Source organism: Bufo bufo, chromosome 3, assembly GCF_905171765.1.
Source record: "Bufo bufo chromosome 3, aBufBuf1.1, whole genome shotgun sequence".
Taxonomy (NCBI): domain Eukaryota; kingdom Metazoa; phylum Chordata; class Amphibia; order Anura; family Bufonidae; genus Bufo; species Bufo bufo.
The window spans coordinates 382,210,321-382,232,889 of NC_053391.1; the positions used below are offsets into that span (position 1 = coordinate 382,210,321).

The 22,569-nt window shown below is 44.2% G+C and overlaps 1 long non-coding RNA gene across 1 annotated transcript; it reads left to right on the forward strand.

Annotated features, from left to right (window-relative positions):
• Positions 1 to 8,645: 8,645 nt before the first annotated feature.
• LOC120993429 lies at positions 8,646 to 22,319 on the forward strand. Its single transcript, XR_005777256.1, has 3 exons — positions 8,646 to 8,656; positions 20,107 to 20,112; positions 22,186 to 22,319. It is a non-coding gene; the product is annotated as an uncharacterized LOC120993429 (long non-coding RNA).
• Positions 22,320 to 22,569: the final 250 nt, after the last annotated feature.

Genomic DNA, 22,569 nt, shown 5'->3' on the forward strand with positions numbered 1-22,569 from the left:
ATAGACTCCCTGATCACCCCCCTGTAAAGCTCCATTCAGATGTCCGCATGATTTTTACGGATGCACTGATAGATGGATCCGATCCGCAAAACGCATCCGGACGTCTGAATGAAGCTTTACAGGGGCATGATCAATGACTGTGGTGATCACCCCATATAGACTCCCTGATCACCCCCCTGTAAAGCTCCATTCAGATGTCCGCATGATTTTTACGGATGCACTGATAGATGGATCGGATCCGCAAAACGCATCCGGACGTCTGAATGAAGCCTTACAGGGGCATGATCAATGACTGTGGTGATCACCCCCCTGTCATTGATTACCCCCCTGTAAAGCTCCATTCAGATGTCCGCATGATTTTTACGGATGCACTGATAGATGGATCGGATCCGCAAAACGCATCCGGACGTCTGAATGAAGCCTTACAGGGGCGTGATCAATGACTGTGGTGATCACCCCATATAGACTCCCTGATCACCCCCCTGTCATTGATTACCCCCCTGTCATTGATTACCCCCCTGTAAAGCTCCATTCAGACGTCCGCATGATTTTTACGGATCCACTGATAGATGGATCGGATCCGCAAAACGCATCCGGACGTCTGAATGAAGCCTTACAGGGGCATGATCAATGACTGTGGTGATCACACCATATAGACTCCCTGATCACCCCCCTGTCATTGATTACCCCCCTGTAAAGCTCCATTCAGATGTCCGCATGATTTTTACGGATGCACTGATAGATGGATCGGATCCGCAAAACGCATCCGGACGTCTGAATGAAGCCTTACAGGGGCGTGATCAATGACTGTGGTGATCACCCCATATAGACTCCCTGATCACCCCCCAGTCATTGATCACACCCCCTGTCATTGATCACCCCCCTGTCATTGATCAACCCCCCTGTCATTGATCACCCCCCTGTAAGGCTCCATTCAGACATTTTTTTGGCCCAAGTTAGCGGAATTATTATTATTTTTTTCTTACAAAGTCTCATATTCCACTAACTTGTGTCAAAAAATAAAATCTCACATGAACTCACCATACCCCTCACGGAAACCAAATGCGTAAAATTTTTTAGACATTTATATTCCAGACTTCTTCTCACGCTTTAGGGCCCCTAGAAGGCCAGGGCAGTATAAATACCCCACATGTGACCCCATTTCGGAAAGAAGACACCCCCAGGTATTCCGTGAGGGGCATATTGAGTCCATGAAAGATTGAAATTTTTGTCCCAAGTTAGCGGAACGGGAGACTTTGTGAGAAAAAAATTAAAAATATCAATTTCCGCTAACTTGTGCCAAAAAAAAAAAATTTCTATGAACTCGCCATGCCCCTCATTGAATACCTTGGGGTGTCTTCTTTCCAAAATGGGGTCACATGTGGGGTATTTATACTGCCCTGGCATTCTAGGGGCCCCAAAGCGTGAGAAGAAGTCTGGTATCCAAATGTCTAAAAATGCCCTCCTAAAAGGAATTTGGGCACCTTTGCGCATCTAGGCTGCAAAAAAGTCACTTGTCATTTTACATATACCCATGCTGGGTGAGAGAAATATCTTGGCAAAAGACAACTTTTCCCATTTTTTTTATACAAAGTTGGCATTTGACCAAGATATTTATCCCACCCAGCATGGGTATATGTAAAAAGACACCCCAAAACACATTCCTCAACTTCTCCTGAATACAGAGATACCAGATGTGTGACACTTTTTTGCAGCCTAGGTGGGCAAAGGGGCCCATATTCCAAAGAGCACCTTTTGGATTTCACAGGTCTTTTTTTACAGAATTTGATTTCAAACTCCTTACCACACATTTGGGCCCCTAGAATGCCAGGGCAGTATAACTACCCCACAAGTGACCCCATTTTGGAAAGAAGAGACCCCAAGGTATTTCGTGATGGGCATAGTGAGTTCATAGAAGTTTTTATTTTTTGTCACAAGTTAGTGGAATATGAGACTTTGTAAGAAAAAAAAAAAAAAAAAAAATCATCATTTTCCGCTAACTTGTGACAAAAAATAAAAAGTTCTATGAACTCACTATGCCCATCAGCGAATACCTTAGGGTGTGTACTTTCCGAAATGGGGTCATTTGTGGGGTGTTTGTACTGTCTGGCCATTGTAGAACCTCAGGAAACATGACAGGTGCTCAGAAAGTCAGAGCTGCTTCAAAAAGCGGAAATTCACATTTTTGTACCATAGTTTGTAAACGCTATAACTTTTACCCAAACCATTTTTTTTTTACCCAAACATTTTTTTTTTATCAAAGACATGTAGAACTATAAATTTAGAGCAAAATTTCTATATGGATCTCGTTTTTTTTGCAAAATTTTACAACTGAAAGTGAAAAATTTCATTTTTTTGCAAAAAAAATCGTTAAATTTTGATTAATAACAAAAAAAGTAAAAATGTCAGCAGCAATGAAATACCACCAAATGAAAGCTCTATTAGTGAGAAGAAAAGGAGGTAAAATTCATTTGGGTGGTAAGTTGCATGACCGAGCAATAAACGGTGAAAGTAGTGTAGTGCCGATTTGTAAAAAAGGGCCTGGTCTTTAGGGGGGTATAAACCTGTGGTCCTTAAGTGGTTAAGCAATTAGAATAAACTATAAGTTTTGACACTATTATGTTATATTATTATAACAGATGACAGGCTTCCAAGCACTTGGTCAGCACCTTTTAACACTGACAGCCAGTTTATGTACGTCTCTGCAGCAGGAGCACCTACCTGTTCAGGAGGAAGTCCAATCCATTTGCTATTTTGGTATAGAGTATGATGAGGTGTATGCAAAGCCTTTTCAATAGAATCCTTATATATAGAGACTTTCTAATTACCATATGTTGTGTTTAGCGAGTTGGGTTCGGACTGCTCTATCTGAACCCGATTTGTTTCAAAACTTCATTTATAATACGCACTCTGCACTGCAGTAAAATGTATGGGCTCCGCTGAGGCCTCCTTCTTCTAGTCACAAGTAACGCAAGATTTACTTAGTCTCCTACTCGTGACATTACAATTCGGTTCTGCACAAACATTACTGTTTTAAAATTTGGAGTTAAACTCAGCTTTGTTAATGAGGCACAAACCCATGTTCGGCTTTAGATTTTGAAACAGTAAGGCCCCTTTTACAAAAGCGAGTTTTCACCCGCACTGAATCCTGACCCATTCATTTCAATGGGTCTGTGCCCATAAGCGTTTTTTTCACACATCATTTCTGCGTTGCATGAGAATTCACGCAGCCCTGCCCCATAGAAGTGAATGATGCTTCATTGAAAAGCGCATTGCATCTGGATGTAGTCCGGGTGCAATGTGTTTTTCACTGATGGTCGCTAGGAGATGTTGTTTGTAAATCTGCAGTTTTTTTTTCACGACTGATCAAAAGTGATTGTACCTGTGCAAAAAAACTAAAACACTGAAAGCAATTGCAGACAAATCTAACTGAACTTTCTTGCTAAATGGTGTGAGTTTCACTGAACGCATCCTGAGCCAATCCGTATCACTTGTGTGAAAGAGGCCTAATGTATGCGCAGAACCGAACTATAGGCACGAGACTAAGCAAGTCTTGTGTTACTTGTGGCTAGAAGAAGAAGGCCTCAGCGGAGCCCATACATTTTACTGCAGTACGGAGTGCAGATTATAAAGGATGTTTTGAAACGAATCGGGTACAGATAGAGCAGTCCGAACCCAATTCACTCAGCACTAACCATGTGTAACAGAGTCTACTGTACTAACAGGTTTCTCCTTAAAATATATTTTCTGGAAATATGAGCCTTAGAGATGAGTGAATCGACTGTTAACAAGTTGTATTTGACCTAAATCATGTAAAAATTTGAGGTAGATCCGAATCAGAATTTTTGTTGATTCAATTTAGTCAAATTTTTACAGAGGGAGATGTTTTTTTTTAAAGAGAGAAATGAGAGTCCTAGGAGACCTCAAGGTGTCATATATAAATTTTCAGGCCGATGGGAGCACTTTCGATCCAAGTAGAATCGGGCCCGAATCAGTTGATTCAGCCAAATCAAACCAGAATCAAATTTTGAGTGATTCGCTCATGAATCTCCAAAATTATTTTTTTTATGAACTGCCTTAATACTCGATTTAGCCTTTTTTGAGATCTATTGTAAATCATGATAGGCTTACAAACACCCCACTATTTAGGATACTACTCAGAGTTTAACACACCCTTAATCCGGCAATGGTGTTTCTCACATCTGTCCCTGCTGGCCTCCACCTGTCCCGTATACTGGGTGGGGCTGGCAGGGATGCTGGGTGTCACATGCACACTGTGCACCACTATTCTGCCCACAGAAAGACTTGGCTGTGCCACTAATCAGGAAGTCTGGCTGACCAGCAAATCAGAAGGCTCCATCAGCAGACTGTCACGAGTTGGAGGTCCCAGGAGAGACCACCGCGTCGTCAAGCAATAAACAAGCGGAAATCAGGTACAGACACAAGAGTTTATTGCATAAACAAAAACCAGGGAAGGCAGCACAGACAAAACATGAGCTCTATGTACCGTCAGCACAGTGGGAGAAAACCCCCACTGCGCCACTATCTAGTAATACTCCAGAGGGGCGTGACTAAGCAACTCCTGGTATTCACTAGATCCCTAGATGGTAGGGTTAGACTTTGACGCCGGAAGTTGCCAGAGTCCACTCTGGAGCGTGAACTAGACAGTGACAGCAGGAACGAATGCACAACAGGTACCAGAAGGTACCGACGGCACATAGGCAAACATAACAGACAGGCAAATACAAAACAGGTCAACTATTAACACAAGCAGAAATAAGAGAGAGAGAGAGAGAGAGATTCACCTGTAAACCCCCCCCCCCCCCCCTTTGGGCTACTTCAAGCCTGATTGGGGGCACTACAGGGGGGCACCATTACTAATACGCACACTCTTGGAGAAAATTAGATACACAGTTCAGCAGACAGTACCACATATGATAGGATTAAATACAACAGGCTCAGCAGACAGTATCACACATGATATGATTAGATGCACAACAAACCTGTTTGGCAATTTTTGGGGATCCGCACCTATATCGAGAACGGAGCCCCGAAAGTGGTGGAGTGCCCACTGCGCTTGAGCAGCCACCCTCCATTCATTTTCTATGGGACCACCGAAAATAGCCGAGCGCTGGCTAGTTAATAAGAGTGGTGGCCGGTAATGTTCCCTTTCACTTCTACACTGCGTGCAGAATTATTAGGCAAATGAGTATTTTGACCACATCATCCTCTTTATGCATGTTGTCTTACTCAAAGCTGTATAGGCTCGAAAGCCTACTACCAATTAAGCATATTAGGTGATGTGCATCTCTGTAATGAGAAGGGGTGTGGTCTAATGACAACAACACCCTATATCAGGTGTGCATAATTATTAGGCAACTTCCTTTCCTTTGGCAAAATGGGTCAAAAGAAGGACTTGACAGGCTCAGAAAAGTCAAAAATAGTGAGATATCTTGCAGAGGGATGCAGCACTCTTAAAATTGCAAAGCTTCTGAAGCGTGATCATCGAACAATCAAGCGTTTCATTCAAAATAGTCAACAGGGTCGCAAGAAGCGTGTGGAAAAACCAAGGTGCAAAATAACTGCCCATGAACTGAGAAAAGTCAAGCGTGCAGCTGCCAAGATGCCACTTGCCACCAGTTTGGCCATATTTCAGAGCTGCAACATCACTGGAGTGCCCAAAAGCACAAGGTGTGCAATACTCAGAGACATGGCCAAGGTAAGAAAGGCTGGAAGACGACCACCACTGAACAAGACACACAAGCTGAAACGTCAAGACTGGGCCAAGAAATATCTCAAGACTGATTTTTCTAAGGTTTTATGGACTGATGAAATGAGAGTGAGTCTTGATGGGCCAGATGGATGGGCCCGTGGCTGGATTGGTAAAGGGCAGAGAGCTCCAGTCCGACTCAGACGCCAGCAAGGTGGAGGTGGAGTACTGGTTTGGGCTGGTATCATCAAAGATGAGCTTGTGGGGCCTTTTCGGGTTGAGGATGGAGTCAAGCTCAACTCCCAGTCCTACTGCCAGTTTCTGGAAGACACCTTCTTCAAGCAGTGGTACAGGAAGAAGTCTGCATCCTTCAAGAAAAACATGATTTTCATGCAGGACAATGCTCCATCACACGCGTCCAAGTACTCCACAGCGTGGCTGGCAAGAAAGGGTATAAAAGAAGAAAATCTAATGACATGGCCTCCTTGTTCACCTGATCTGAACCCCATTGAAAACCTGTGGTCCATCATCAAATGTGAGATTTACAAGGAGGGAAAACAGTACACCTCTCTGAACAGTGTCTGGGAGGCTGTGGTTGCTGCTGCACGCAATGTTGAGGGTGAACAGATCAAAACACTGACAGAATCCATGGATGGCAGGCTTTTGAGTGTCCTTGCAAAGAAAGGTGGCTATATTGGTCACTGATTTGTTTTTGTTTTGTTTTTGAATGTCAGAAATGTATATTTGTGAATGTTGAGATGTTATATTGGTTTCACTGGTAAAAATAAATAATTGAAATGGGTATATATTTGTTTTTTGTTAAGTTGCCTAATAATTATGCACAGTAATAGTCACCTGCACACACAGATATCCCCCTAAAATAGCTAAAACTAAAAACAAACTAAAAACTACTTCCAAAAATATTCAGCTTTTATATTAATGAGTTTTTTGGGTTCATTGAGAACATGGTTGTTGTTCAATAATAAAATTAATCCTCAAAAATACAACTTGCCTAATAATTCTGCACTCCCTGTATAGGGAGAGCGCTTGGTGGTGGCCGGACTGGAGTTCTTCAGCCACCCTTTTGTGGGACTCCGTTCCCGATATAGGTGCAGGTCCCTCACCTTTAAGGCAATGGAGGCATATCCTAGCAATATGCCCCCATTGTCTGAGATGAGACAACCCCTATAATATTCAAGAGAAAAAAAAAAAAATCTTTTTTTTATTACAAAATGGTCTTTGATATCTGTGGCTCTGGATCTTGATGGCTCCTTCTTCACCTTCTCCTGGGATTCTTCCAGTGAAGGAGGTTGAGTGTTGTACCTCAGTTAGATGTTCAGGGCTGCAGAGGGTCACATACAGCTCACACATTGTATTGAAAAGAAAGAAAAGAAAGACTAGCAAAACAATCCCCAAACACATGAGGAGAAAAGGAGCCAATGGGTTAGCACCTTGTCCTTGCAGTACCCCAGAGCAGGGGGATCTGCAAATGGTTTCTTCTTTAATCTAATGACATTTAATGTTATGGTAAGTATTGTTTTGCCATGTATTGGAACCAGCATAGCCATATTAAAAATCCTGGCTCAGTCCTTTGCAGAGGGTTGGGTGGGTAACCAGGATCTGCCTCAATTAGAGGGTGATTAGTGAGAGTTCAGAGAGGAAGAAGTTTGTGCCGTATGCTCCCTCCTCAAGGAAGCTACTGATAACAGATTTCTGCAAGATCCACAGATCCACAGATTTCTGCTAAGCATAGGAGTTAGCAAGGTAATTTGTGCTTACAGCCATTCAGACTTTGCTGCACTGAGGGACACTGTTAAGACACCCTTCCCACCTGGACACACCCTGGCCAGACGTGCCTTCAAAAACCCTGTATCCTGCAATGGACATTACAGACATTACTGCCAAGGTACTGTTGCCAGCCATAGACTCCACTGAGGGAGACTTTAGAAAGAAAGTGTACAAAGAGGGCCATAACTCCTATCCCTGCCTAAATGCACACACCATTATCTGTAAGAGAATTGTACTGTGTACAGATAGAACTGTGTTTAATATAGTTAGATGTAATAAAATTCCCATTTTGCTGTATAGTAAAGAGTGTTTTTTATTTTTCTACATCTGGGCTATTTTTCTGACTCCTACATCATACACTGGTCTACATGCCCTGCCTTTAAAGGGTTTCTGTCACCCCATTAAACCGTTTTTTTTTTTGTCTTTACTAATAATCCCTATAGTGCGATCTCATGATACATAAGCAAATTAATCATTTTGGTTCAGTAGAATTTGCTAAAAATCGATTTTTAAAATATGCTAATTACCTTGCTACCAGCAAGTAGGGCGGCTACTTGCTGGTGGCAGCCGCATCCTCCGATGGTAATGACGCCCCCTCGGCATGCTGATTGACAGGGCCAGGGAAGGGAATCGTTCTCTGCTGGCGCTGTTAGAATTTGAAATCTCGCGCCTGCGCCGTACCTGTCTTCAATCGGCGCAGGCGCACTGAGAGGCGGCCGCTCTCTCGACCGCTCCATCCTCAATGCGCCTGCGTCGATGACGTCATCAAGTACACCCGGAAGAGATTTATTATTAATAATCGTTGGTGGTATAGTGTTAATAACTGTCATTTTTATAAAATTATTTATTCCCATTTCGTTGGTGGTTTTTGTGGCAGCATGCTTATTATGTACATACTTACCTGATTCGAGCATCCAGCGACGTCATCAGACTCTCCGCCTCCTTCCAGCGATGCCGGCGTCTTCTCTTCCGGGTGTACTTGATGACGTCATCGACGCAGGCGCATTGAGGATGGAGCGGTCGAGCGAGCGGCCGCCTCTCAGTGCGCCTGCGCCGATTGAAGACAGGTACGACGCAGGCGCGAGATTTCAAATTCTAACAGCGCCAGCAGAGAACGATTCCCTTCCCTGGCCCTGTCAATCAGCATGCCGAGGGGGCGTCATTACCATCGGAGGATGCGGCTGCTACCAGCAAGTAGCCGCCCTACTTGCTGGTAGCAAGGTAATTAGCATATTTTAAAAATCGATTTTTAGCAAATTCTACTGAACCAAAATGATTAATTTGCTTATGTATCATGAGATCACACTCTAGGGATTATTAGTAAAGAAAAAAAAAAAACGGTTTAATGGGGTGACAGAAACCCTTTAACCCATCCAGACACATAATCATGGACATAGGTTAGCCAAATACTTATACTGTGTATTTTAGTGCCTGTAAGTATTTATAATGCCCCCCCCCCCCCGTAGTGCCCCCAGAACAAATACTGGGAGCACTATAAGTGACAGTAAAACTGTTGGGGTGCTAAGGGGGCATTATAAAAATTGGGAGAAATAACAAGTGACTGTGTAACTATTGGGCAGGGCCGTCTTTAATATTGATTGGACCCTGGGCAAGAATTTACTTGGGCCCCCTGGATCCCGCCTTCCCACACCTTAAAAAAAAGAAAAAGAAAATCTTATACTCACCTGTTTCCTTTCACTGGCGCTCACTAGCTGCTGGTACGGCGAGGGATGGTGCAACGCAGACGCGCACACCTCACCGCGTCCTGGCACAGGCGGGCGTGATGACATCATCACGCCTGCCTGCGCTGGGATTTCACTACCAAATAGACCTCAGGCCTGTAGTCTATGACAAGTCTTGTCGCCATCTGCAAATTTTGAGGCACATTGGCGACCATTTTGCTCGCCATCTGGAGCGCTGTATTGCATCAGTGACATGAACACTCTCCACATATAATGTTATATTACATCAGTGACATCACCGCTCTCCACATATAAGTGATATATTACATCAGTGACATTACCGCTGTCCACATATAGGCGATATATTACATCAGTGACATCACCGCTCTACACATATATGTGATGAGCGGTGATGTCACTGATGTAATATATTACTTACCGGTATATGTGGACAGCAGTGATGTCACTGATGTAATATATTACTTATGTGTGGAGAGTGGTGATGTCACTGATGTAATATATCACTTATAAGTAATATATTACATCAGTGACATCACCACTGTCCATATATAGGTGATATATTATATCTGTGACATCACCGCTCTCCACATATAAGAGGCATATTACATCAGTGACGTCATCCCTTGGCGCTGGGGTGCACAGCCAGGGCCGGCCTTAGGTGTTCAGGCGCCCTGTGCGAGCTAACCTTGTGGTAGTGTTACCTGCAGTCCTATGTAAAACCACAGATAACACTAGTGCTAAATAATGTAGTAGTGTTACCTGCAGTCCTATGTAAAACCACAGATAACACTAGTGCTAAATAATGTAGTAGTGTTACCTGCAGTCCTATGTAAAACCACAGATAACACTAGTGCAGATCATGTGGTAGTGTTACCTGCAGTCCTATGTAAAACCACAGATAACACTAGTGCAGATCATGTGGTAGTGTTACCTGCAGTCCTATGTAAAACCAAAGATAACACTAGTGTAGATCATGTGGAAGTGTTACCTTCGTCCTTAGTGTGCCTCCCTGTGTCTATCGCACGGACTCCATGCTGGCGCTGCCTCCTCTTCCATCTTCTTCCTCTTGTCCCGCACAGAACGTTCTGAAGCAGCTGCGTCAAGACATAGGAACACTGTGGGCATGGTAATACACACAGGGAGAGACACACACACACAAGGACGGACACACACACACAGGGACGGACACATACACACACACACAAAGGGACAGACACACACACAGGGACGGACACACACACACACACAAGGACGGACACACACACACAGGGACGGACACACACACACAGGGACGGACACACACACTGGCACACTCAACATCAGCAGCAAGGAGGGGGGGGGTTGATGTAGTAGCAGGAAAGCACACACTGTCCCCCTGTCCTATATGAGCCCCCCCCCTGTCCTATATGAGCCCCCCGTCCTATATGAGCCCCCCTGTCCTATATGAGCCCCCCCTGTCCTATATGAGCCCCCCCCTGTCCTATATGAGCCCCCCCGTCCTATATGAGCCCCCCGTCCTATATGAGCCCCCCCTGTCCTATATGAGCCCCCCCTGTCCTATATGAGCCCCCCCTGTCCTATATGAGCCCCCCCCTGTCCTATATGAGCCCCCCCCTGTCCTATATGAGCCCCCCCTGTCCTATATGAGCCCCCCCTGTCCTATATGAGCCCCCCCCTGTCCTATATGAGCCCCCGTCCTATATGAGCCCCCCTGTCCTATATGAGCCCCCCCCTGTCCTATATGAGCCCCCCGTCCTATATGAGCTCCCCCTGTCCTATATGAGCCCCCCCCTGTCCTATATGAGCCCCCCGTCCTATATGAGCCCGCCCCCGTCCTATATGAGCCCCCCCCCCGTCCTATATGAGCCCCCCCCCCCATGTCTACCACATACCTGTAAGTTCTGTTAGGTGCTTGGCTTTGGCTTTGGCTGTGGCTGCTGGCTGGGGCTCCGCCTCCTTCCTCTCTCTGCCTGTGCGGCAGCTGCATCACGCTCCAGCAGCCACTGGTCTGCTCTGTTAAAGAGACAGGCAGGCCAGGCAGCAGAGCGGAGCGCAGAGCGGCCCCGGGCCCCGCCCCCTCCTCACTCTCTCTTTCTATAGTCCAGACCATGACTTTGTTATGTTACAGGGCCGGCGGGCGGCGGCGGCAACAAAATATAGGGGGCCCAAGTAAAATCCAAGTAAAATGCTGCTTGGGCCCCCCAGGAGCAACTGGGCCCAGGGCAGCTGCCCCTTTTGCCCTGCGGTAAAGACGGCCCTGCTATTGGGGGCACTACAGGGGGCATTATAAATATTTGGGGCACTACAGGGAACATTATACATGCTAAAGGGTTCCATTCTAATGAGTGTGCTCTTTGAGAAGATTAGATACACAGTTCAGCAGACAGTATCATATATGTTGGATATAATACAATTCTCATTTTGCTGTACAGTAAAGAGAGATTTTTATTTTTCTACCTCTGGCCTATTTTTCTGACTCGTACACCATACACTGGCCATTGTACTCTACACTCCTTGCCTTTAACCTATCCAGTGCCCCTCAGTATTTATAATTACCCCTGTGGTGCCCCCAGTAGTGTCAGACTGGCGAAGCCCTTCCAGGCGAAAATGTGCGTCGAGGTGCAGCTCCGGTCACATACTCTGGGTTCCAGCATACCATGGGTAATTTATGTTTTGTTTTCATGCTTGGTTAGTTTGTTACTTAAGTGTCACTGCTTACACATAGCACTCTTGCCCTGCCTTTATCCATCTTACATTTGGCTATCTGCATCTTCCAGGTGGCCATATATGTTACCCAGGGTGGGCAAGTCTACTATGTGCGACCATATCCACTCTTTACTTGCATGCAGCATACATATGTTTATATGTCACTTTGGGCGAACTTACAGCTTTCCCAAATTTATGCGGCTCGATACCCAGGGTTGTGACACTTTTCCCTGTTAGTCGGGTATATGTGAGGGCGGTTGTTCATGATCCCGCTACATGGGGCGACCCACACCCTCCTTTACCTTTGTGCCTTGTGTGATATTTTATGTTATTTGATTATGTTTCAAATAAATTACATATATTTTATATGTGTGTTCTCTCATTCTTATGGGGTTATTGGTTTGTTTCGTTGGTTGGTTCCGTGTCAGACTGGGTTGCCTAGGGCCCACCAGTAAAATTTATTTTGGGGGGCCCTCTATTGGGATACATTCAAATATTTCCTGCTCAAACAGCTGCAGACAGCAGCAAGGCACTACAAGATGATTGATTATGAGGGTCCCTGCAGCAACTTTACGAAGGTGGATCACTGGGAAGAGAGGATACGGGCTGACTTGCCCTTGTACCTATAAGACCACCTGATCCCATCTATAGTAATAAACTTATCTATAGATAGTGCAGTAAGTCTACTGTGTTATGTGCTACTTGTGCAGGTGGTGGTACACTAGTGGCCCTCTTTGCTCTGGGGCCCACCTTCTGTAGCATTGGGATCCCCATTTTCCCAACAGGTGACTGTTCCAGAAGTGGCATCTCTCCTAACTAGTGCAAGTGAGAATAGGTGAGTACACTACACATATTTTTATTGTCCTGGGTCACATTTGGCAAGCTTATGAAAAGTAATTGTCATTGATATCCAAAAGCAGTCCTGGCTTCTATACTGTGTTTGTTCCTTGAGTATCTTTTACACCCAGAAGCAAAAAGTTGGCCAGATTAACATGGTGGCTAAACCTAGTTTCATAATTTTTTTTTTTATGGTTTCTGCTTCCAATATACTTGATGTTCATGTGTAGTAATACATACAAATGGAGGTGTTTATGAACATATTTCAGTTTTATGTCATACAAAAAGTAGCAATTTTATGGAAGTCACGGTTTGAAATAAAAATTGCAACTTTTTGATGTTTTGTACTTCTCTTGTCATTTTTGAAAAGCGGGAGTGCATGGCTTTTCTTTTACCGATTTCCCAAAATTTACACCAAACAAGCATAGATTTAATTTTCTGATACCCATACACCTCACAAAGGCCCCAAATGTATTAAGAAGCCTTAAAAAAGTTGTGATTTATAGTCCCTTATATTCTGTATATAGTTGGATATGATTTCCCTTGCCTTGCTTTATATACTGTACATGTGGCTTTGAACTGCTGTCACTGAAAAAGTGAGTTTCTTCCATTTCTAATGGTGATATCAAGATTTACTATTTAGGACATATAAAATCAGAAATAGCGTATATTGAATTCATTAAGGTAATTTTGTTTAAGGGCTAAATTATCTAATTATTTTGATTGGAGTTGACATTTATAGAAAATGTTGTCTTGGGTCTTCTTTTAGATTTGCAGGTGATGAGCCTTCTAGATGGTAATATCAAAACAAGAATCCAATAATTTCTCAGTAATTTAACTTTGGTTCTACACTAAAGTTTTGGCATTCATTGACGGAATTGATATTATAATACACTACGTATCTTGGTTTGTCTCATGACAGTGGTACTCTAAGTGTATATTTAGTCATACAGACATGTCATAAGTTCTTACTGGTGGGGGTCATGTGCTTTGGGCTCCACTAATAGGACAAAGAGAGCTTTCATTTTCTGCTCTTTTTAGCTTCTCTTTGCTTAACCCCTTAAGGACACAGCCCAATTTCACCTTAAGGACCAGGCCATTTTTTGCAAATCTGACGAGTGTCACTTTAAGTGCTGATAACTTTAAAACGCTTTGACTTACCCAGGCCGTTCTGAGATTGTTTTTTCGTCACATATTGTACTTAATGACACTGCTAAAATTGGGTCAAAAAAGTTAATTTTTTTGCATAAAAAAATACCAGAATTACCAAAAATTTGGAAAAATTAGCAAATTTCAAAGTTTCAGTTTCTCTACTTCTGTAATACATAGTAATACCTCCAAAAATTGTGATGACTTTACATTCCCCATATGTCTACTTCATGTTTGTATCATTTTGGGAATGATATTTAATTTTTTGGGGATGTTACATAGCTTAGAAGTTTAGAAGCAAATTTTGAAATCTTTCAGAAATTTTCCAAATCCTACTTTTTATGGACCAGTTCAGGTCTGAAGTCACTTTGTGAGGGTTACGTAATAGAAACCATCCAAAAATGACCCCATTTTAGAAACTATACCCCTCAAGGTTTTCAAAACTGATTTTACAAACTTTGTTAACCCTTTAGGTGTTCCACAAGACTTCATGGCAAATGGACATAAAATTTTAGAATTTCGATTTTTTGGGGGAAAATTTCCATTTTAACCCATTTTTCCAGTAATAAAGTAAGGGTTAACTACCAAACAAAACTCACTATGGGTTGCCCTGATTCTTTAGTTTGCAAAAACACCCCATATGTGGTCCTAAACTACTGTTTGGCCAAACGGGAGGACATAGAAGGAGGGGAACGCCATATGGGTTTTGGAAGGCAGATTTTGCAGGACTAGTTTTGTTTATACCATGTCCCATTTCAAGCCCCCCATTGCACCCCTATAATAGAAATTCCAAAAAAGTGACTCCATCTAAGAAAGTACACCCCTCAAGGTATTCAAAACTGGGTTTACAAACTTTGTTAACCCTTTAGGTGTTCCACAAGAGTTAATGGCAGATGGAGAAACAATTTTGGAATTTCTATTTTTTTGAAAATTTTCCATTTTAACCCTTACTTTATTACTGGAAAAAATGGGTTAACAGCCAAACCAAACTCAATATGGGTTGCCCTGATTCTGTAGTTTGCAGAAACACCCAATATGTCGTCATAAACTGCTATTTGGCTAAATGGCAGGACATAGAAGAAGGGGAACGCCATATGGTTTTTGGAAGGCAGATTTTGCTGGACTGGTTTATTTACACCATGTACCCTTTCAAGCCCCCTGATGCACCCCTAGAGTAGAAACTCCATAAAAGTGACCCCATCTAGGAATTTACGGGATAAGGTGGTTGTTGTTTTGGGACTATTTTAGGGTAAATATGATTTTTGGTTGCTCTATATTACACTTTTTTGAGGCAAGGTAACAAAAAATTTAAATTCTAAAATTGTTTCTACATTCGCTATTTAGTTTTGTGGAACACCTAAAGGGTTAACAAAGTTTGTAAAAAAAACTTTTGAATACCCTGAGGGGTGTAGTTTCTTAGATGGGGGTCACTTTTTTGGAGTTTCTAGTCTAGGCTACATCAGGGGGGGCTTCAAATGGGACATGGTGTTAAAAAAAACAGTCCATCAAAATCTGCCTTCCAGAAACCATATGGCGTTCCCTTCTTTCTATGCCCTACCGTGTGGCTATATAGCCATTTACGACCACATATGGGGTGTTTCTGTAAACTACAGAATCAGGGCAATAAATATTTAGTTTTGTTTGGCTGTTTACCCTTGCTTTATTACAGGAATAAAAGGATTCAAATGGAAATTTTGCCCAAAAATTGGTGTTTTGGCACCGTTTTTATTTTATATTTTTAACGCTATTCATCCGAGGGGTTTAGTCAAATGTTATTTTTATAGGGCAGATTCTTACGGACACGGCGATACCTAATATGTCTACATTTTTAAATTTATTTTGATTTTACACTATATTATCATTTTAGGAACGAAAAAAAATTATTTTTGTATCTCCATAGCCTGGGAGCTACAGTTTTTTTTTTTTGTTGGGCGACTATCTAATGTAGGGGCTAATTTTTTGCAGGATGAGATGGCGGTTTTATTGGCACTAAGTGGGTGCATATGACATTTTGATCGCTCGCTATTACACTTTTTGTGATGTTACGTGACAAAAAATTGCATTTTTTTACACGTTTTTTTTTAACGCTGTTCATCCGGGGGGGTTGGGTTAAATGTTATTTTTATAGAGAAGATTTTTAAGGACGCGGCGATGCCCAATATGTATGGCTCTCAGACTTTGGAGACACTAAGCAGGCATCCTCAAACTGCGGCCCTCCAGATGTTGTAAAACTACAATTCCCACCATGCCCTGCTGATGGCTGTAGGTTGTCTGGGCATGCTGGGAGTTATAGTTTTACAACATCTGGAGGGCCGCAGTTTGAGGATGCCTGCACTAAAATTAATATTTTGGGGAAAAAAATATATTGTTTCCGTGTCTCCAAAGTCTGAGAGCTATAGTTTTTTATGTTCTCTAGGGGACTGTTGGGGATTATAAAAATTTAGTACTCCATGGAAGTGTGATACTCCCTGAAGCAATCGATAACACAGAGTCCCGCATGATCGGGGCAAGTGTCACATTGAGTGGTGGTGTCCCTCCGTATCCCCCTCTTGTGACACACTCTGCATCTTTTTTGGGTTCGTCCCTTCTTTCCAGTATGGGGACCACACCTGGAAAATGTTGGCCAGGGACGATCCGGGCGCCTCCAATTCCCAAGGTACTCCGGCCTGCTCTTTCCCGGTCTGAAAAAATCAGGTCCTTGAGGACTGCCTCATAGAATTGGAGGAATGTCCCTGTGCTGCCAGCGCTTTGGAATAGTACAAAAGAGTTGTACAAGGCAACCTGTACCAAGTAGACCGCAACATTTTTGTACCATGCCCGGGTTTTGCGCATGGCATTATATGGCTTGAGGACTTGATCAGAGAGATCAACTCCTCCCATATACCGATTGTAGTTGACGATACAATCGGGCTTGAGGACCATTGCCGCGGTACCTCGCACAGGGACAGGGGTGATGCCGTTACCGTGGATTGTGGACAGTACAAGGACATCCCTCTTGTCCTTATACCTGACCAGCAACAGGTTTCCACTAGTAATGGCACGGGTCTCACCCATGGGATAGGTACCTGGAGGGGGTGGGCAGGGAGGCCGCGCTGATTTTTCCGTACGGTCCCACAAGCGAACGTGGATCTGGCGGCAAGGGACCTGAACAATGGAATGTTAGTAAGATAAGATAAGATGCCTTTATTACGTGGATAACTTTAGTATAAAAGTTATCCACGTACAAGTGGTAACCCTTATCTAGCAGTGGTCCCACACGGGGGGGACATTCTGGGGGTTGAATACGGGAATCTCGCCCCTCGTACACACGAAATTTGTAAGTGTACCCTGAGGCACTCTCACAAATTTTGTACAGCTTCACGCCATACCTCGCCCGCTTAGTGGGAATGTATTGGCGGAAACTGAGTCTCCCCTTGAACGCAACGAGAGACTCATCAACCGCGACCTCCCTTCCAGGTACATAGGCCTGTACAAATTTGGCCCCGAAGTGATCGATGACCCGCCGTATCTTATGCAGACGGTCATAGGGAGGATCACCTCGGGGGGGACATGCTGCATTATCTGAATAATGCAGACATTTCCGGATGGCCTCAAACCGGGAGCGTGTCATGGCCATACTGTAGAGTGGGGTCTGGTAGAGGATGTCTCGACTCCAGTATTGCCTGACACTCGGTTTTTGCACTAGACCCATATGCAGCACGAGGCCCCAAAACGTCCTCATCTCGGCTGCACTGACCGGCGTCCAGCCACCGGGTCTAGCCAAAAAGGAGCCCAGGTGCTGAGCAACGAACTGTTGGGCGTACAGGTTCGTCTGCTCCACCATCAGATTCACAAATGGGTCACTGAAAAAAAAACTAAAAAAGTCCATTTCAGTAAACCCCACTGTGGTAATCTGGATTCCTGGATTGCCAACAAAATCCGAAATCGAGGGCTAAAAATCCACTGGGGGACACCAGCTAAGTTCACCGGCAGGGGGCTCCGGTGGGCTTATTTGGTGGGCCGGGAAACCACTACGAGCCGCAGGGCAGCTCGTACTAGGGTGGGCCACAGGGTCCCTAGCCTGTGGGGCCCCTGGCTCCGCCTGGCGGCGTCTCCGCCGCCTTGGGGGCTCATCGTCATCAGATGATGATGAGGAGGATGCGGATGACAAGAGGAAAGTGGGGTCATCCTCATCCTCACTGGGGCTCTCGGAGTCGGAGGCAATCTGGGCGTATGCCTCCTCCACGAGAACATCCGGCGGGCCATGTGTATGTGTGTGTGTGTGCGTGTGTACAGTACATTGTGACAGGATGCCCGCTGAATGATTTCAGCGGGCATCCTGTTCCGATTAACCCCCGCGGCGCCGCAATCGCGTTTTAAAGCCATGACGTACCGATACGTCATGTGTTCTTAAGGACTCGGGAAACATGCCGTACCGGAACGTCATGTGTCCGTAAAAAGTTAAAGAGAACCTGTCTGTTCTACTCATACGTCTATTTTCGTAATTACTTGAATTCTTCATTAAATAATTCTAGTGCATCTCTTCTTAGAATTCTTCATTGTGCTTCTGTTATTCTTTCTAAATAAGAACCTTGTGGGTTAAAAATTAGGTTGAAAGTTCTGGTCTGTTAAAAGGAACAAAAATAGCCAGCTCATCATGTTTGCAGTCTTCTCCCCAAGTTGCTCATAAGCATAAGATTGATGCTCAATCCAATAAGTAGTAAATTAGTAATTCTGATCAGATTTGATCAAACCTATCATCATAACCATCCCTGTAGGGTTTCAACCAAAGGTTCTCTTAATCATAGAATATATTTAAATAGAAAATTCATGAGTTATATACTGTCTACTGAAAACCCATGGACCCAGGACCCATCCAAACCCAGTTTGTAGGCCAGTGACATCACAACCATCGATCACGTGGCCTAGGCACTGCTAAGTTCCTGTCAAGTAAATGGGGCTGAGATGCCATACCAAGAATAGCAACTATTCAATGGACAACACTGTGCTTGGTAAGGGTACTTTCACACTAGCATTGTTGGATTTCGGCAAGCAGTTCCGTTGCCGGAAATGCCTGCCGGATCCGTCATACCACATGCAAACGGATAGTCCCCCCCCCCCGGATCCGTTAGTCCGTTGCCGAGAAATATCTGCTGACAAACCATATGTAAACGAAGATCATTTTTACTGGATCCGTCTGACTGATCTGGTGAAATAACGGATCCGTCTCATCTGTTATCATCCGGATTCAGACGGAATAACGGATCCAGTATTAAAATTTTAAAACATCAAAAGAACCAATTTCACATGCAAATTGTACAGTGGCTATAAAAGACAAATGAAGGTCACATTCCCCTCAGATGCTGCCTCAGAAGATAGCAAAGATGATGCCGGACCACATTCGCTTTGGATTTCAGGCTCTAATCCTTGTTTCCTGCTGGAGAAGACGTCCTCGAGCCAGACGGTGCCGTCGCTATTGGGTGCATCCGATTACTTCTGCCAGAATGAGAAGGGGAGAATTTGAAGTTCTGTTTCCCAAACTGCGTAATTATCCGGACAAGTTTCATAACTACTTACGGATGAGCGTCGACAGTTTTGTCGATCTGCTACAAAGGGTGTCTCATCGCATCGAAAGACAGGACACCAGTTTCCATCGAAGTGTTTCACCTGCAGAACGCTTACCAGAAGGACATTTTTTTAAAATATATTTTGATAGGGGAACAGTTATCTGTATAATTTTTTAACGTAGCTTTTCAGGATTCAAAGCTGCAACCTGACATAATTCCATACCCCATGGTACAAAAATTTTCTTTATTTGATACTGTACTCTACCTACCGCAGCTCTTGATTGCTCAGGCCAAGGGCTTTGGAGGCTCTGCATTAGTATTGTTCACTGTGACTTCACCGGCTCTTATGGTCAGGATTTACCCCTATCTCGACCATTAGAGACGTTGACAGCACTGTGAGCAATGCTATCCATACGCCTATCGTTCTCCATGGAGAGCCCGTTCCATCACTGAATTTCCCAAAAATGACCTTTGCCCTGTGAAAATGACCACAGAACAAAGGAAAGCATTTGAGCATTTAACGGTGGTATGTCCAGTTTAAGGTACCAAACAAGGCCATCCAAATAATATAGCTTTTATTGTTTTTTTTTTGTGCTTTTTAAAAAATATTTGCTCATCTTTATTTACACTCTTTTTTTATTTTCTTCTGATAGATTTCTGGCAACAGGAGAAAGTTTGACGTCCCTAAATTATCAGATTCATCTCGGTGTAACGGTCGCGTACACACAGGGGGGAGGGAAGTGACCACTGTGCTCCACCCTTACCCTGCCTACTTGCCTCGCGAGTCCTAATGACAGGGGACAACTGGACGGCAATCCCTAACTTGGAATAAGTGCAGGGATGACAGACAGACAAACAACAGGACGTGAACGGACCGAGTCAATACCAGGAAAGCTGCAAAGTACAAATGGAGCAAGCAGAGAATTGTCAGGAGGCTACTAGAGCCCTGTCTGGTTCATCATAGAGGGTACCCAAGGCCTGAAAGAACCCCTCCACAGAATATAAACAACTGGTGCTAGCAGGTAAGGAGAACGCCCAGTCCTGGGGATCACCCTGTAATCGGGAAATGATAATGCCCACGCGTTGACTCTCGGGGCCAGAGGACACGGGGCGCAAACGGAAGTAAAGTTTGCAACTCTCCTTAAAAGAGAGAAACTTCCTCCGGTCTCCAGAAAAGGGTTCTGGGAGCTTAATCTGGGGTTCAAAATGCGGACTGGAGGCCTGAGGAGTGGAAGAACCTTGCCCTAACTCAAAAGAACTGAGTTTTTCCCCTAACTCCTGCACCCTCTGCGTCAGATTAGAGACATGGTCAGTCAGGGTCACCAGAGGATTCATAATACAGTGGTTATTGGGCCTGTTAATCTGTAACGGTCGCGTACACACAGGGGGGAGGGAAGTGACCACTGTGCTCGACCCTTACCCCTGGCCCTGCCTACTTGCCTCGCGAGTCCTAATGACAGGGGACAACTGGACGGCAATCCTTAACTTGGAATAAGTGCAGGGATGACAGACAGACAAACAACAGGACGTGAACGGACCGAGTCAATACCAGGAAAGCTGCAAAGTACAAATGGAGCAAGCAGAAAATTGTCAGGAGAAGCCGGGGTCATAAATACCAGGAGAGCAGAGAAGTACAAGAGGAGTCCTAAGAGAGTAGTCAGGTGGGAGCCGAGGTCACAATACCAGGACGGATGCGCAGTACAGGCGGAGCAGGCAAAAGGATGGTCAGGGAACAGGATCAGGTAAGTATACAGCAGTCCAACAAATAGCCAGGAACCTAGAAATTAACAGGCAACCTGTAGCCAGCAGGCTGCCTGTATTTATAGTGGGGAGTGAGGGTCATGTGACGTGGCCAGCGTCACATGACCGACAGACCAACCAGTCGAGCACCGAGTGATCAGCTCGGCGCTCAAGGCAGACTAGGAGCAGGGAGCCACCCAGCTAGTAAAGCCGCCCTGGGAATGAGGTCAAACACAGAACCTCATTCCAAAAGCTAAGCAACAGTTCTGCGGGCAATGGGGGACCGAGTGCACCTTCGGAACCCCGTGACACTCGGAATATCCACAGTTTCCTCGATTGTTAAAGATACGTGCCGTGCTTTGTGGGAGCAGTTGCATGCAGAATTTATCCCACATCCAAATAGGCAACAGTGGATCGAAATTTCTGAAAAATTTTGGGAGGTGTGCCAGTTTCCAAACTGTCTTGGGGCAGTAGACGGTAAACACATACCTATTATCAAGCCCCAAGGCACTGGTTCTGAATATTTTAATTACAAAAAGTATTTTTCAATTATATTAATGGTCATAGCTGATGCCCAGTACTGTTTTGTCGCAATCGATGTTAGGGCTTATGGCCGAACCAATGATTCCATGGTCTTTAAAAAGTTAGACATGGGGCAAAGGCTATATAATAGACAATCTGATTTTCCACCACCTCAACCTCTACTAGGTACTGATGCTCCCCCATGCCCTTTGTGTTGCTTGGTGATGAGGCGTTTCAGATGAGTGCCAATCTAATTAAACCCTATTCCAGCCGCGGATTAAATTGGAACAAACGAGTATTTATCTACCACCTGACTAGGGCTCGCAGAATGGTGGAATGCACATTTGACATTCTGGTAGCTAAATTTTCACCAAACCAATTCAACTGAAAATAGAAACTGTTGATGAGGTAGTAAAGCCATGTGTTGTGTTACACAGCTACCTCCTCATAAAAGATCCGCTAAATGTCCAGGAGAATCCTGAAGACAGCGAGTTGGCCAGTATTGAAAGTTTTGGACCGCGGACCACTGTAGCAGTTTCCAGGATGAGAGACTCCTTTGCTGAATATTTCTGCTCCGATGTAGGAAGAGTGCACTGGCAGGACCAAATGATTCAAATTAATTGTGTTTTTTTTTTCTTCATTAATCAATTTGAATATATTCTTGATGCAGTTTGGTTGCATGGTTATGTTGGTGGCTGGATACAGTAGTGTGTATTGTTTTTCAAAACCTGTTTTGTAAAATTTGTTTGTTTCATAAACTTTTTTTAAAACCATATATTGATCTCCCCACACTGGAGGAGCGACAAATACTTGTGTCGCTCCGCCAGCACTGGGAGATTATGTCAGGCCTCTACTCTACACACTACTG